Genomic DNA, 15,606 nt, shown 5'->3' with positions numbered 1-15,606 from the left:
CTGTTTCTTGCAATTCATGAACATGGACTCTCTTTCCACTTTTTTGTGTCATCTTTAATTCCTTTTATCAGTGTTTTATAGTTTTTAGAGAACAGGTCTTTCAACTTTTTGGTTAAATTTATTCTTTTTGGTGCACTTGTAAATGGAACTGTTTTCTTAATTTCTCTCTGCTATTTCATTACCAGTAGAAATAGAAATGCTGTCGATTTCTTGGTATTAATTTTGTGTTTTGCAATTATTGAATTCAGTAATTACTTCTAGAAGCTTTTTCATAGGTTTTTTTAATGCTTTCTCTGTATAGTATCATGTCGTCTGCAAATTGTAATAGTTAACTTCCTCTTTACCAATACAGATTTTTCTTATTTCTTTGTCTTGTCTGATTGCCATGGCTAGGCTAGCACTTCCAGTACTCTGTTAAATAAAAGTGGTAAGAGTGAACATCTCTGTTCCTTTTCTTAGAAGAAATTGAGTATGATGTTAGCTGTGGGCTTTTATATATGGCCTTTACTATGTTGATGTATGTTCCCTCTAAATCCACTTTGTTGAGAGTTTTTATCATGAATGTTACTGAATTTTATCAGATTCTTTTTCTACATCTATTGAGATGGTTATATGATTTTTATCCTTGATTTTGTTGATATGTATATGATATCGATTGATTTGCAAATGTTAGACGATGCTTGCATCCCTAGAATAAATCCCACTTGATTGTGGTGGATGATCCTTTAATGTATTGTTGAATTTGGCTTGCTAATATTTTGTTGAGGATTTTTGCATCTGTGTTCATCAGGGATATTGGCCTGTAGTTTGTGCATGTGTGTGTGTGTGTGTAGTGTCTTTGTCTACTTTCAGTATCAGGGAAAGGCTAACCTTATAGAATGTATTTGTAAGTTTTCCTATTTCTCCCTCTCCCTCCGCCTGCTGTTCCCCCTGCTTGTCCTCTCCCTCTCTTTCTCTCTCTGTGTGTCATATAAATAAATAAAATGTGTGTCTGTGTGTCATATAAATAAATAAAATGTTTGGTACAATTCACATGTGAATCAATATGGTCATAAACTTTTATTTTTTGGTACTTTGTAAATTACCAGTTCAGTTTCATATTAGTCTTTTCACATTTTCTATTTCCTCCTGAATCTGTTTTGGAAGGCTGTATGCTACTAGGTATTTACATTTCTTTTAGGTTGTCCATTTTGTTGGTATGTAATTTTTTGTAGTATTCTCTTGTGATCCTTTGTATTTCTGTGACGTCAATTGATTTTTTTACACTTAAAATTTTTATTTTGAATAGAGCTGAAATACAATGTCACATTAGTTTCAGGTTTGCAACTTAGTGATTTTACAAGTTTATTCATTATGCTATGTTCACCACATATGTCGGTACCATCTGTTCTGTTACATCACTATTACAATATCGTTGACTGTCCCTTATGCTTTGCCTTTTATTCCCATGACTTACTCTTACTATAACTGGAAACCTGTATTACCTTCTCCCTGCATCCATTTTGTCCAACCGTCTACTCTCTTGTCCTCTGGCAACCAGCAGCTTGTTCTCTGCATTTATAGGTCTGATTCTGCTTTTTGTTTTGTTTATTCTTCATAAATGGAATCATATGATATTTGTCTTTCTCAGCCTTACTTATTTCACTTAGCATAATACCCTCTAGGTCCATTAATGTTGTTGCAACTAGCATGAAGTCATCCTTTTTATGATTGTATAATATTCTGTTGTGTGTATGTATATCACATTTTCCTTATCCGTTCATGTCTTCATGAACACTTAGGCTGTTTTCATGTCTTGGCTGTTGTAAATAACACTGCAATATGCATAGGGGTGCATATATCTTTTTCAGTTAGTGTTTTCATTTTCTTTGTGTAAATAGCCAATAGTGGAATTATTGGATCATAGGGTATTTCTATTTTAAATGTTTTTGGCTCTTTTCAGTTTATTGCATGAAGTTAAACTAGTACAAGTTAAAAGCAGAGCTCAAATGGTTACATTATACAAGCTGTGAGGTTTTTAAACTTGTGACAAGGGACAGAAGGGAAATTCTAAGATCGGTAGGAGAAGGAAGGGAAGAATGAAGGGGGGGCAACCAGAAGGGGGAATGAACCATGACAGACTATGGACTCTGGGAAACAAACTGAGGGTTTCAAAGGGGATGGGCTAGCCCAGTGATGGGTATTAAGGAGGGCACGTACTGCATGGAGCACTGGGTGTTATACGCAATCAATGAATCATGGCACATTATATCAGAAACTAATAATGTACTGTATGGTGAATAAATAACATAATAAAAAATTTAGAAAAAAAAGAAGGAAAATTCTATTCATTGCAAGGTAATCCTCACTTAAGCTTCAGCCAAAAGCACTTAAAACCCATGAAACTTCAGCTGGTCTTCCTTAGCCAGTCCAGTCTCTACCAGGAACTAGGATATGTTCTTGCACTGGTTACCCTGTAGCTGACTTACTTCTCCATATTCTGGATGCTCAGTTACAGTACCATGCCGGCAAATTTCTTCTTAAACATGTTCTTCACTGGTTTCTTTTTATCATAATCATCAGCAATCCCTTGGATGGTAGTAAGGGTGTTCCTTCCATTTCTCTGTTGAATTCTTATATGGACATGATCCTCAGTGCCAGCAGGAAGCAGATATCACCCTTACTTGCATCAGCAAAGGGGTCAAAAGATTAGGGGTTCTCGATAGCGGACATACAATATGATTCCTCTTCCTTAGTGGAAACTGCCTGTGGAAGGCAGTGGTGGGAGAAGGCAGGGGGTAGGGGGGAATGGAGCATCAGGAAGCAAGGGGACTCAAGGGGGAGGTGGTGGCTCAGTGACTGGGGCCTCCAATTTGAATTTTTTAAGGAACCTCCATACTATTTTTATAGTAGCCATACCAATTTACATTCCCACCAACACTGCACGGAAGTTCCCTTTTTTCCACATCTTCATCAACACTCTTTATTTCCTGTGTTTTTTATTTTAGCCATTCTAACAGGTATGAGATGATATCTCATTGTGGTTTTGAAATGCATTTCCCTGATGAGTGATGGTGAGCATCTTTTCATGTGTCTGTTAGCCATCTGGATGTCTTCTTTGGACAAATGTCTATTCAGGTCCTCTGCCCATTTTTTTTTTTTAAATATACTTTTATAAATGTTTGCTATGATTTCTTTTTTTTTTTTTAAAGATTTTATTTTATTTTATTCGACAGAGATAGAGACAGCCAGCGAGAGAGGGAACACAAGCAGGGGGAGTGGGAGAGGAAGAAGCAGGCTCCCAGCTGAGGAGCCTGATGTGGGGCTCGATCCCGTAACGCCGGGATCACGCCCTGAGCCGAAGGCAGACGCTTAACCTTAACCGCTGTGCCACCCAGGCGCCCCCCTCTGCCCATTTTTTAATGGGATTTTTTTTGGGGGGGTAAAGTTATATAAGTTCTTTATATATTTTGGATATTAACCCCTTATTGAATGTAACATTTGCAAATATCTTCTCCCTTTTAGTAGGTTGTTATGGTTTCCTTTGCTCTGCAAAAATTTTTTATTTTGCTATAGTCCTGATAGTTTATTTTTGCTTATGTTTCCCTTGCTATAAGAGATATATCTGGAAAAATGTTTCTATGGCTGATGTCAGAGACATTATTGCTTGTGTTCTCTTCTAGGGTTTTTATGGTTTCAGGTCTCACATTTAGGACTTTAATCCAACTTGAGTTTATTTTTGTGTATGGTGTTAGAAAATAGTCTGGTTTTATTCTTTTTAAAAAAATATGTTAGTCACCATACAGTACATCATTAGTTTTTGATGTAGTGTTCCATGATTCATTGTTTGTGTATAACACCCAGTATTCCATGCAATATGTGCCCTCCTTAATACCCTTCACCGGGCTAGCCCACCCCCCACTCCCCTCATCTCTTTTACATGTAGCTGTCCTGTTTTCCCAGCATCATTTATTGAAAAGACTGTCTGTTCCCCATTGTATATTCTTGCCTCATTTCTCATAGTTTAATTGGCCCTAAAAGTGTGGGTTTATCTCTGGGGTCTCTGTTCTGTTCCATTCACCTATGTGACTCATTTTTGTGCCAGTACCATATTGTTTTCATTGCTACAGCTTTCCGTTATATCTTGAAATCAGGGACTGTGATACTTCCAGCCTTGTTCTTTCGCAGGAATGCTTTGGCTATCTGGGGTCTTTTGTGGTTCCATACAAATTTTAATATTATTTGCTCTAGTTTTGTGAAAAATGCTATTGATATTTTGATAGGGATTGCATTAAATCTCTGTATTGCTTTGGGTAGTATGGACATTTAAACAATATTGTTTTTCCAGTTCATGAGCATGGAATATCTCTCCATTTGTGTCATCGTCAATTTCTTTCATCAGTATTTTATAGGTTTGGAGGGCTGGTCTTTCACCTCTTTCGTTATTCCTAGTTATTTTGTTCTTTTTGGTGCAATTGTAAATAGTGTTGATTTTTAATATTTTTATTTCTGTAACTTCACTGTTAGGATATAGAAATGCTACCAGTTTCTGGGTATTAATTTTGTATCCTGTCACTTTACTGAATTCATTTATTACTGCTAGTAGTTTTTTGTTGGAATCTTTGGGATTTTCTATATATAGTATTATTTCATCTGGAAATAATGCCAGAAACTTCTTCTTTACCAATATGGATACCTCCATTTTCTTTGTGTTGATTGCTGTTGCCAAGACTTCCAATACTATGTTGAGTAAAAGTGGTGAAAGTGGACATCCTTGTCTTGTTCCTGATCTTAGAAGAAAGCTCTCAGTGTTTCACCTTTGAATATGATGTTAGCTGTGGGTTTTTTTCATATGTCCTTTACTATGTTGAAGTATGTTCCCTCTAAACCTACTCTATTGAGAGTTTTTATCATGAATCCATGCTGAATTTTGCCAGATGATTTTTCTGCATCTATTGAGATAAATATATGATTTTTACCCTTCATTTTGTTGATGTGGTCTTCGATGATGATTGATTTGCAAATATTGTATTATCTTTGTATCCCAGGAATAAGTCCCACTTGATTGAGGTGAATGATCTTTTTAATGTATTGTTGGATTTATTTTACAGATATTTTGCTGAGGATTTTTGCATCTCTGTTCATCAGAGATATTAGCCTGTAGTTTTCTTTATTTGTGGTGTCTTTGTCTACTTTTAGTATCAGGGTAATGCTAGCCTCATAGAATGTATTTGGAAACTTTCCTTCCTCTTCTGCTTTTTGGAATATTTTGAGGATGTTTGGTAGAATTCACCCGTAAATCAATGTGGTCTTGGGTTTTTATTTTTTGGTAGTTTTTTGATTACTGATTTGATTTTGTACTAGTAATAAGTCTGTTCAAATTTCTCTTTCTTCCTAGAGATTCGGTTTTGAGAAGTTATATGTTTCTAGGAATTTAACCATCTCTTCTAGGTTATCCAGTTGGTTGGTGTGTAATTTTTCATAGTATTCTCTTATAATCTTTGTATTTCTATGGTGTCAGTTGTTACTTATCCTCTCTCATTTTTGTTTTTATTTATTTGGGTCCTTTCTCGCTCTCTTTTTTTTCACTGTGAGTCTGACTAAAGCTTTGTCAATTTTATCTTTTCAAAAGACCAGCTGTTGAGTTCATTGATTTTTTTTCTCTTGTTTTTTCAAGTCTCTATGGCATTTTTTTCTGCTCTGATCTTTATTATTTCCTTTGTTCTCCTCCCCTTGAGCTTCGTTCTTCTTTTTCTAGTTCCTTTAGATGTAAGATTATATTGTTTAGTTGAACTTTTTTCTTGTTTCTTGAGGTAGGCCTGTATCATTATATACTTCCCTCTTAGAATTGCTTTTACTCTGTTCCAAAGACTTTTGGACCGTTGTGTTTTCATTTTCATTTTTCTACATATATTTTTAAATTTCTTCCTTTATTAAAGTTTTATTTATTTGAGAACGAGCTGACGCATGAGCTGGGAGGGTGTGCAGAAGGGGAGGGAGGGAGAGAGAGAATCTCAGGCAGACTCGCCATTGAGTGCAGAGCCTGACACAGGACTCAATCTCATGACCCTGAGATCATGACCCAAGCTGAAATCAAGAGTTGGATGCTTGGGGTGCCTGGGTGACACAGCGGTTAAGCGTCTGCCTTCCGCTCAGGGCGTGATCCCGGCGTTATGGGATCGGGCCCCACATCAGGCTCCTCCGCTATGAGTCTGCTTCTTCCTCTCCCACTCCCCCTGCTTGTGTTTCCTCTCTCGCTGGCTATCCCTATCTCTGTCAAAAAAAAAAAAAGAGTTGGATGCTTAACCGACTGAGCCACCCAGGTGCCACTAACTTCTTCTTTGATTGTTTCCTTGACCCATTGGTTGATTAGTCTCATGTTGTTTAGTCGCCTATGTTTTTGTGTTTTTCCAGTGTTCTTGTGATTTATTTCTAGTTTTATATCATTGTGATCAGAAATGCATGGCAGTATTTCAGTCATCTTAAATTTATTGACGCTTGTTTTATGGCCTAATATGTGATCTATTCTGGGGAATGTTCCATATGTACTTGAAAATAATGTGTATTCTGTTGGTTTTTGATGGAATGTTCTGTATATCTTTGTTATGCCCATCTGGTCCGATGTGTCATTCAAAGACATGGTGTCCTTATTGATTTTCTGTCCAAATGATCTATCCACTAATGTAAGTCGAGTGTTAAAGTTCCTTACTATTTATATATTATTATCAATTTCTCTTTCTGTCCATTAATATTTGTTTTATGTGTTTAGGTGCTCCAGTGTTGGATGCATGGATATTTACAATTGTTATATCTTGTTGGATTGATTCCTTTATCATTATGCAGTGCCCTTCCTTGTCTCTTGTTACTGTCTTTGTTTTAAGGTCTTTTTTGTCTGATAAGAGTATTGCTACCCTGGCTATTTTTTTTTTTTGCTTCATGGAAGCACAATGAATGTTTTTCCATCCCTTTACTTTCAGACTGTACGGATCTTTAGGTCTGAGGTGAGTCTCCTGTAAGCAGTGTATAGATGGGTTTTGTTTTTTTATCCATTCCACCACACTGTGTCTTTTGATTGGATCATTTAGGCCATTTATATTTAAAGTAATTATTGATAGGTATGTACTTATTTCCATTTTAAAAATTTGTTTTCTAGTTGTTTTTGTAGTTCTCCTTTGTCCCGTTCTTCTCTTCAGCTCATTCTTTGTGATAGATGAGTATCTGCAGCGTTATGTTTGGCTTTCTTTCACTTTATTTTTTGTGTATTTGTCCTAGGTTTTGTGTTTGTGATTACTCTGAGGTTTATGTATAACATCCTAAGTAAATAGCAATCTATATTAATTTGATGGCCATTTCAGTTCAAACACATTCTAAAAAAGAAATCTTTGTTTTTCCCCTTCTCTTCTGTTTTTACTCCCTTCTCCACATTTTGTGTATATGTTGTCATATTTTACATCTTTTTATTCATAATTTTCTTATGTCTGATTATGGCCATTCTTTTCCACTTAAAGAAATCCCTTTAACATTTCTTGTGAGACTGGCTTAGTGGTGATAAACTCCTTTAACTTCTGCTTGGGAATCTCTTCATCTCTTTTTCAAATCTGAATGATAATCTTGCCAGTAGAGTATTTTTGCTTGTAGGTTTTTTTCCTTTCAGCACTTTGAATATATCATTCCACTCTCTTCTGGCCTGCAACACTTCTGTTGAAAAATCAGCTGATGGCCTAGTAAGTTTCCATTATAGGTAACTTCTTGTTTCTCTCTTGCTGTTTTTAAAATTCTCTCTTCATCTTTAACCTCTTACATTTTAATTATTATATGTCATGGTGTGGACCTCTTTGGGTTCATCTTGTTTGGAATTGTCTGTACTTCTTGGGCTTGGATGTCTGTTTCCTTCCCTTTGTTAGGGAAGTTTTCAATTATTATTTCTTCAAATAAATTTTCTACACCTTTTACTCTCTTCTGAGACCCCTTTAATGCAAATATTTGCTTGATATTGTCCAGGATATCCCGTCTATTCTCATTTTTTCATAATTTTTTTTCTCTTTTTGCTTTTCAGCTTGGGTGATTTCCATTACCTTATCTTCCAGATTGCTGATACATTCTTCTGTATCCTCTAATCTACTGTTAGTTTCCTCTAGTGTTTTTTTTTATTTCAGTTTTTGTATTCTTCAACTCTGATTGGTTCTTTTTAATATTTTCTATCTATTTATTGAAGGTCTTACTGAGTTCTTCCACTCTTTTCTCTAGCCCAGTGAGTATCTTAATGGTCATTATTTTAAATTCTCTATAAGGCATATCACTTATTTTTGTTTCATTTAATTCTTTTTTTCTGAGATTTTTCTTGTTCTTTCTTTTGCAGCATATTCCTCTGTCTCCCCATTTTGCTTGTCTTTCTGTGTTTGTTTCTGTGGATTAGGTGAAATGGCTACTTCTCCTAAACTTGAAGGAATGGTTTTGTGTATGTTGTTCCCCATGTAGACTGTGTGATTGCTGACTTTGGCTGGCTGGCTGGCTAGAGTGGGTATATATGCTAGTTACTCTTTTAAGGTGGAGCGGGGAGAGAAGTTCTTGCAGCCCCTCACCCCTTGTAAACTGTGGCTTTTTCTCTGTGTCCCAATGGCTTCTGTTCTTGCTGAGGTTGTACTCTCACTGAGATCACCAGACTTGCCAGTTATGGTGTCCAGACCCTGCTCGAGTCTAGGCTTTTAAGGTGGGGTGGAAATGTAAACCATGTCATTCTCCAGCCTCTCTGACCTGGAGAGCATTCCCACAACTCCTCTGCTGCTTGGCAGAGTTCTAGTGTCGTCTCTTTTATATGCTAGTTGCTCTTTTAAACCACGTCATTTTTTCTGTGCCTATGGTCCAGGGAATCTGTTTGTGGACCCTCAGCATTATCCCTCCTCATTGCTTTTTGCAGCATAGGGGTGGGGGTTCCCTTTGTTATTATGTCTCCATTTCTCTTGCTGTTCTATCTTTGGTTGTTTAGTAGTTGTTCACTCAGCCCTCAGTTCTTCAGGAGCAACTGTTCCGTTAATAGGTGTAATTTGGTATGTTCTCAGATGAGGTGAGTTCAGAGTCTTCCTATGTTGCCATCTTGAAGTGGAATTCCGAATGTCAGTTGTTTTTTAGTCAGTTTTCCCCAGCACCTAGCATAACTCAAAGAACAGAGTATGCCTCAACAAGTATCTGAGGACTGAATAAATTAATGAGGTCTGAACACTGGAAAAGAAATTTATATACAGCAGAAGCTGAGGAAAAAAGCATGGAAGTTAGAAGAAACTCAGTAGAGCCTTTAGCTTCAGAAGTTGGGAGTGGAGGAGTGCATTTCACAAAGGAAAGGAGTAATAAACCCATCAAATGCTGCTGGAAATTCAGTTGGGCCCATGGAATTAACCAATATGTGGCTAAATAGATGACTTTAGGGATAGTGATTTCAGTGGAGTTAGGAGGGCAGAATCCGAACTATAGCAGGTTGAGGAATAACATAGAGAAGGGGAGATAATGTATATAAACACATCTTTAAACATACTTGTCTTTGGAGAAAAGGAGGTAAATAAAGTGGTATCTGTAACAGCACATGGGTTAAAAGAAAAGTCTTTTATTTTACAATGGGAGGAAGATGCTTACATTTAAATACCGATAGAAAAGAGCCAGCTGAGAGAAAGGGTGAAGATACAGAATTTAAGTATCTGTAGAGCAAAACGAATACTGTTTTTGTTAAATAAAATGAAGGAGATTCCCTTGAAATGGATTTAACTTCCGTCTGCCCAAGATAGACCTTTAAAATCAAGAAAAGTAATTCAAATTTTAGTATAAAGTATGAAAATGAAATAAGGTGATTACAAAGACTGTTATGGCTAACAGAGTATGATCTGTACCCCCTTGCCACCCTCCCACCCAGGATGTCACGTAAGACTGAGCAATTATTAGGAATTTACATTTTAAGACCATTGAAAATGAAATGAAACCTACATACCAGTATTTTCTTTTTCAAAGTTATTTTAATAGGCTTAGTTTATAAATAATGCTAATTCTGTTGGAAATTTCTGAAGCACATTCCTAGTTGTTGTTGTTGTTTTATTCTAGTTTACAAATTGATTACTGTCGAGTAGCATGATAATGATACAAAAGAGAAGAGGACTGGGGATCAGAAGTAGTCAACGACAGCTCTAGCTCTGTTGCTAATTAGCTCTGGGACATTGCCATCCTCTTTAATCTTTCCAGCCTTACTTTCCCCATCTACAAAATGAGCATAATAAGGTCATTCATACTTTTCTCACAAGGCATATATTATGAGGATCAAATGTGTTCATGTGTATGAAAGCCTTTTTATTCATATAAAATACTATTCATAGGAGCTGGACAAGAAGAAACGAAACCTCAGTGCAAAATCTTGCCTCATCCCTTTCCAGGCATGTGACTTTGGACAGGCTCCTTAACACTTTTATTCCTCAGCCCCCTCACCCAGGAAGTGGGGGTAATATTCCCTAGTTCTGGAAATTTTTATTAAGATTAAATGTGTTGTGAATAAAATGAGAGAGCATACCTGTTAAGTGTGCCTTGATGTGAGGTTTATTTGGCCTATGATTTTGTTCTTTTATTTTCAGTGTGGGGGGACATGACTCTTCTTGAATGGTTTGACATTAGATAGGATTTGGGGTCTAATGGATTAAACTTTTTTACACCTTTGCTATTTGAGGGGTGGTCCCCAGGCCAGCAGCAGCAGCGGCACTTGGGAGCTTATTAGGAATACAGAATCTCAGGCCCCACTCCAGACATAATGAGAATACACATTTTAACAAGATCCCCAGATGATATTTACACAATTAATTTTGGAAATCACTGTTTAACAAGCCATCTGGTTGTGAGAAGTGGGTTCAAAGAGCACAGTATAAATACTATAACCTATGATGCCATTTCCTCCCCTTCGTTATCTTTGTCTTCAGTTCCCCAGCTCTGTTTTACTATGAAAATGAAATGAACCAAAGATGAGGAAAAAAAGAGCGAGAGGTTGAAGAAGCTTCAAATATGTTTGTGAAGTGGTTTTACACTAGGGCAAGAGTTAGCTTCAGAACGGTCCTGTGCCTTTCTATTTGTTACTCATTAGATGTCTCTGCCTGGAATAACACTGTCAAAGTAGGGCCCTTCTTGTCCTCTGTGCCCATCTGTTCTTTAATTTGCCACCACTGTCAAAGACATTATCAAAATGCTCTGTGCTAAGGAGAGTGTCCAAGTTCCTGCTTATTAACAACCAAGGTAGCTTTAGTTCTATAGATTCTCCTGGTTGTTCCTCACAGGTGAAGGTGAAATGTAGAAAATATTTAAGCACTGAGTTTGACTTTTGAATAGACATTTAGAGATACGTCAGTTTTCAAAAAGTAGGCAGAAAATAAAGTTGAGTCTGTTGCAGTAAATTTCAGTAACAATCAAACTGCATGGTCTGAGTCTATCGTGAGTAAAAATTGCATTGTTTGTTTTTAAAATTTATTTTACTTTGTGAAATGACCCATTGGAATACTGGGAAAGCTTGTTACTGTTTACACTGATGATGTTTCAGCAACATACTAAGCACATTGCTGATGAAGGTAAAGTAAGTCTACTTTAGTTCAATCCAAGATCTATAGCTTTTTGCTAAATATCAAGAGAGTGATCGTGTCAGTGCTCCAGAGGAAAGGGATTTACAAGTTATCCAAAATAGGTTAGCATCTCCTGGGATGAAAAGATGCGTCGTGAGAATAAATGTACGGTGAGGTTATCAGGGGAGTGCTTCCAGTTGATGCCCTCAATTTTTAAAATTATTTCCTTTCTTAAAATTCTTCCTTTAAACATAGCATCTAAATTTTGATTTATGGGAAACCAGATGTTAGTGCAATTTGATTTAAATGTCTTTAGGGGTCGCTATGATTTTAGAAGCAGTATATATTGCGTTTATGTGGAGGCCTCCCTTGGAGGTATAGGTGAGGGAATTGTTGCTCTTTATTTCATGCTAACAGGCTCAATTTTTCAATTCGTAATTGAATAGCCCATAGTCATCTTGAGGGGCTGCTAGAATTGGTGCTACTCAAGCAAAGCTTGAGGAAGTTATGGCAAATAAAGGCTAAGAAGATGATCGCCTGAGAAATCAAGATGATTAAATAGTCAGACCCACCAGGACTCTCAGAATGCAGTTAGCAGTGATTGTGAGCATTTGAAACAAACACAGATCCAGTCATTGCTAAATAAAATCAAGGTTGAATAATGGATTCTGCTCTTACGATCTCGGTGCAAAATTTAGAAAAGGAAATGTACGAATGAATCTGCAAAATGTCTGAAAGGCAGGGGAAAAAATAGAATTTCAAACAAGCAAGTTTGCTGTAAATAACATTAGCTTGGATATTATATGATTCACATCTCATGTTAGATATGGTCTTGTTCTACCCATGTGTTCAGGTTCAAGGTAAAATAGACCTATTAATGATTTTTTAAGTTCTCATTTTGCTAACCTTTTCACTTCTGGCTGTTGGGAGAGCAAAATCCCAATGAGTAAGATTCTTTTGTGCTTTACACCCTTCAGAAACAAGAAGAAAATTAAAAGAAACAAGAAGATATTAAGCACTTTGTTGTTAAAAGGAAGAAAAGGAGGGAAGAAGGCAGGCAGACAGACAGACAGACAAACAACTTGCATGACCTGATGTGGTTCATTAAAAATTCAGCCCATACCTTCCAGAGTATCATTTCCAATTAAGATCAGTTTATGATTAGACAATGTGGGCAGCTATCTTGGTAACATGTTTTGATTGGATCTGCAAATTGAAATCCTACCACAAAGTAACTTTTTTGTTGTTGTATTTGAGTATAGTTGACGTACAGTATTACATTAGTTTCAGGTGTACGATATAGTGATTCAGTAAATCTATACATCATGCTGTGCTCACGAGTATACCATCATCTGTCATCATACAGCACTATTACAATACCATTGACTATATTCCCTGTGCTGTACCTTTCATCCCCGTAACTTATTCATTCCATAACTAGAAGCCTGTTATCTCCCACTCCTCTTTGCCTGTTTTGCCCACCTCTCTACCCCTCTCCCCTCTGGCAACCACCAGTTTGTTCTCTGTATTTACAGGTCTGATTCTGCTTTTTCTTTGTTTATTCATTTGTTTTTTAGATTCCACATATGAATGAAATCATATGGTATTTGTCTTTCTCCATATGACTTACTTCACTTACCATGATACCCTCTAGGTCTGTCCACATTGTCGCAAATGGCAAGAGCTCATCCTTTTTCATGACTGAGTAATATTGCATTGTATGTATATGTTTGTGTATGGGTGTACACACAGAGATACACACCCCACATCTTCTTTATTCATTTATCTGTCAATGTACACTTGACTTGCTTCTGTATCTTGGCTATTGTAAATAGTGCTGCAATAAATATAGGGGTGCATATATCTTTTTAATTAGTGTTTTCATTTTCTTTCAGTTCAAAGTAGCACTTCCTGTCTCAAATCTTTGGGAAATTATTTTTCACATTATTGTTTTAAAAGGCAACAACAAAGTATATCTATTTGTATTCTTATTTAAAAGTAATGTACTGTTATTGCAGAACATTTTAAAATATAAACAAAGCAGAACAAAGAGTTCTGATTTCACCACCTAAAGAGAGAGCTACCATTTACATTTGTCCATTTTTCTTTAGTACATACACACAAATTATAAAAAATAATGTTTTGTAATGTAACAGTTTCCTTTAACAATATATGGGAAAGATCTTCCTGAACACTGTATATTCTTCTATAACCTAATTTTTAAAAGATTGAATAGTATTCCACCTTGTGAATTTGTAATAATTTGTTAATCGACACCTATTTGGGAATGTTTATATTATTTCTAATTTTTTCTCTTTTTAAAAACAGTACTGAAATCAACATTATTGTTGCTCAATGATTTTCAGCCAGAGGTGATTTTGCCCCCAACTGGACATCTGGCAATATCTGTAGATATTTTTGGTTGTCTTAATGGAGAGGAAGGGGAAGATGTCATTGCCATCTAGTGAGTAGAAAAATATATTTCACAAAATTATTGAAACCTGAATGAGGTCCCTAGATTTGCTTATAAAATTAAGATCTTAATTTCCACTTATTAATGATAATACTTTTATCTACCAAAAAGTTCAAAGTTTCTGTTGAAAAAAATGTTTTATAATTTCATTTTTGTATTCAAGTATAATTAACATAGTGTTATATTAGTTTCAGGTATACAGTGTAATGATTCAACATTTCTATACATTTCTCAGTGCTCATCAAGTTAAATGTACTCTTAACCCCTTTTACCTATTTCATCAACCCTACATCCACCTCCTCTCTGGCAACCTCCAGTTCTCTGTATTTAAGAGTCTGGTTTTTTGGGGTTTTTTTTTCTTTGTTCATTTGTGTTGTTTCATAAATTCCACATGAGTGAAATCATATGGTATTTCTCTTTCTCTGACTGACTTATTTCACTCAGCGTTATATCCTCTAAGTCCATCCATGTTGTTGTAAATAGCAATATTTCATTCTTTTTTATGGCTAATATTCCATTGTATATATTACCAGTATCCTTTATCCATTCATCTATGGGTGGACACTTGGGTTGCTACCATATCATGGCTACTACAAACAATGCTGCAGTAAACGTAGAGGTGTTATCTTTTCAAATTCGTGTTTTTGTTTTCTTTAGGTGAATACCTAGTAATGCCAGTACTGAATCTTACGGTAATTCTTTTTTTAATTTTTTGCGGAACTTCCATACTGTTTTACACAGTGGCTGCACCAATTTGCATTCTCACCAGCAGGGCATGAGGGTTGATTCTTCTCTACATCCTTGCCAACACTTATTTCTTGTGTTTTGATCTCAGCCATTCTGACAGATTTAAGATACTATCTCATTGTGGATTTGATTTGCATTTCCCTGATGATTCATGATACTGAGCAACTTTTCATGAGTCTGTTGGCCATCTATATATCTTCTTTGGAAAAATGTCTATTTGGGTCCTCCACCCATTTTTTAAGTTGGATTGTTCTATTCTTATGGGTTTTTTGGTGTTGAGTTGTATAAGTTCTTTATATATTTTGGATATTAACCCTTTATCAGGTATATCATTTGCAAATATCTTCTCCCATTTGGTAGGTTGTCTTTTTGTTTTGTTGATAGTTTCCTTCACTGTGCAAAAGTTTTTTATTTTACAGTAGCCCCAATAGTTAAATTTTGATTTTTCTCCCCTTACTGGAGGAGACATATATAGAAAAATGTTTCTATGGCTGGTGTCAAAAAAATTATGTCTTATAGGGGCACCTGGGTGGCTCAGTAGGTTAAGCATCTGTCTTCAGCCCAGGCCATGAATTTGGAGCCCTGGGATCCATCCCTGTGTCGGGCTCTCTTCTCAGTGGGGAGTCTGTTTCTTCTTGTCCTTCTGTGCTCTCTCTTGCTCTCTATCACTCTCTCAAGCGAATAACTAAAATCTTTAAAAAAATTACTACTAATTACTACTTATATTTTCTTCTAGGAATTTTATTGTTTCAGGTCTCACATTTAAGTCTTTAACATGTTTAGAGGTTTTTTTGTGTGCGTATGGCGTCAGAAAATGGTCCAGTTCCATTC

At 36.2% G+C, this 15,606-nt stretch overlaps 1 pseudogene; it reads right to left on the bottom strand.

Moving 5' to 3' along the window:
• Window positions 1–2,369: 2,369 nt before the first annotated feature.
• On the bottom strand, window positions 2,370–2,924 carry LOC103668200 (annotated as a pseudogene).
• Between the last annotated feature and the right edge of the window lie 12,682 nt (window positions 2,925–15,606).

The sequence above is a fragment of the Ursus maritimus genome (assembly GCF_017311325.1).
Source record: "Ursus maritimus isolate PB19 chromosome X unlocalized genomic scaffold, ASM1731132v1 scaffold_X1, whole genome shotgun sequence".
Lineage (NCBI taxonomy): Eukaryota > Metazoa > Chordata > Mammalia > Carnivora > Ursidae > Ursus > Ursus maritimus.
The sequence above is the reverse complement of the archived record's forward strand: the minus strand, read 5'-3'. Positions and strand labels throughout refer to the sequence as shown.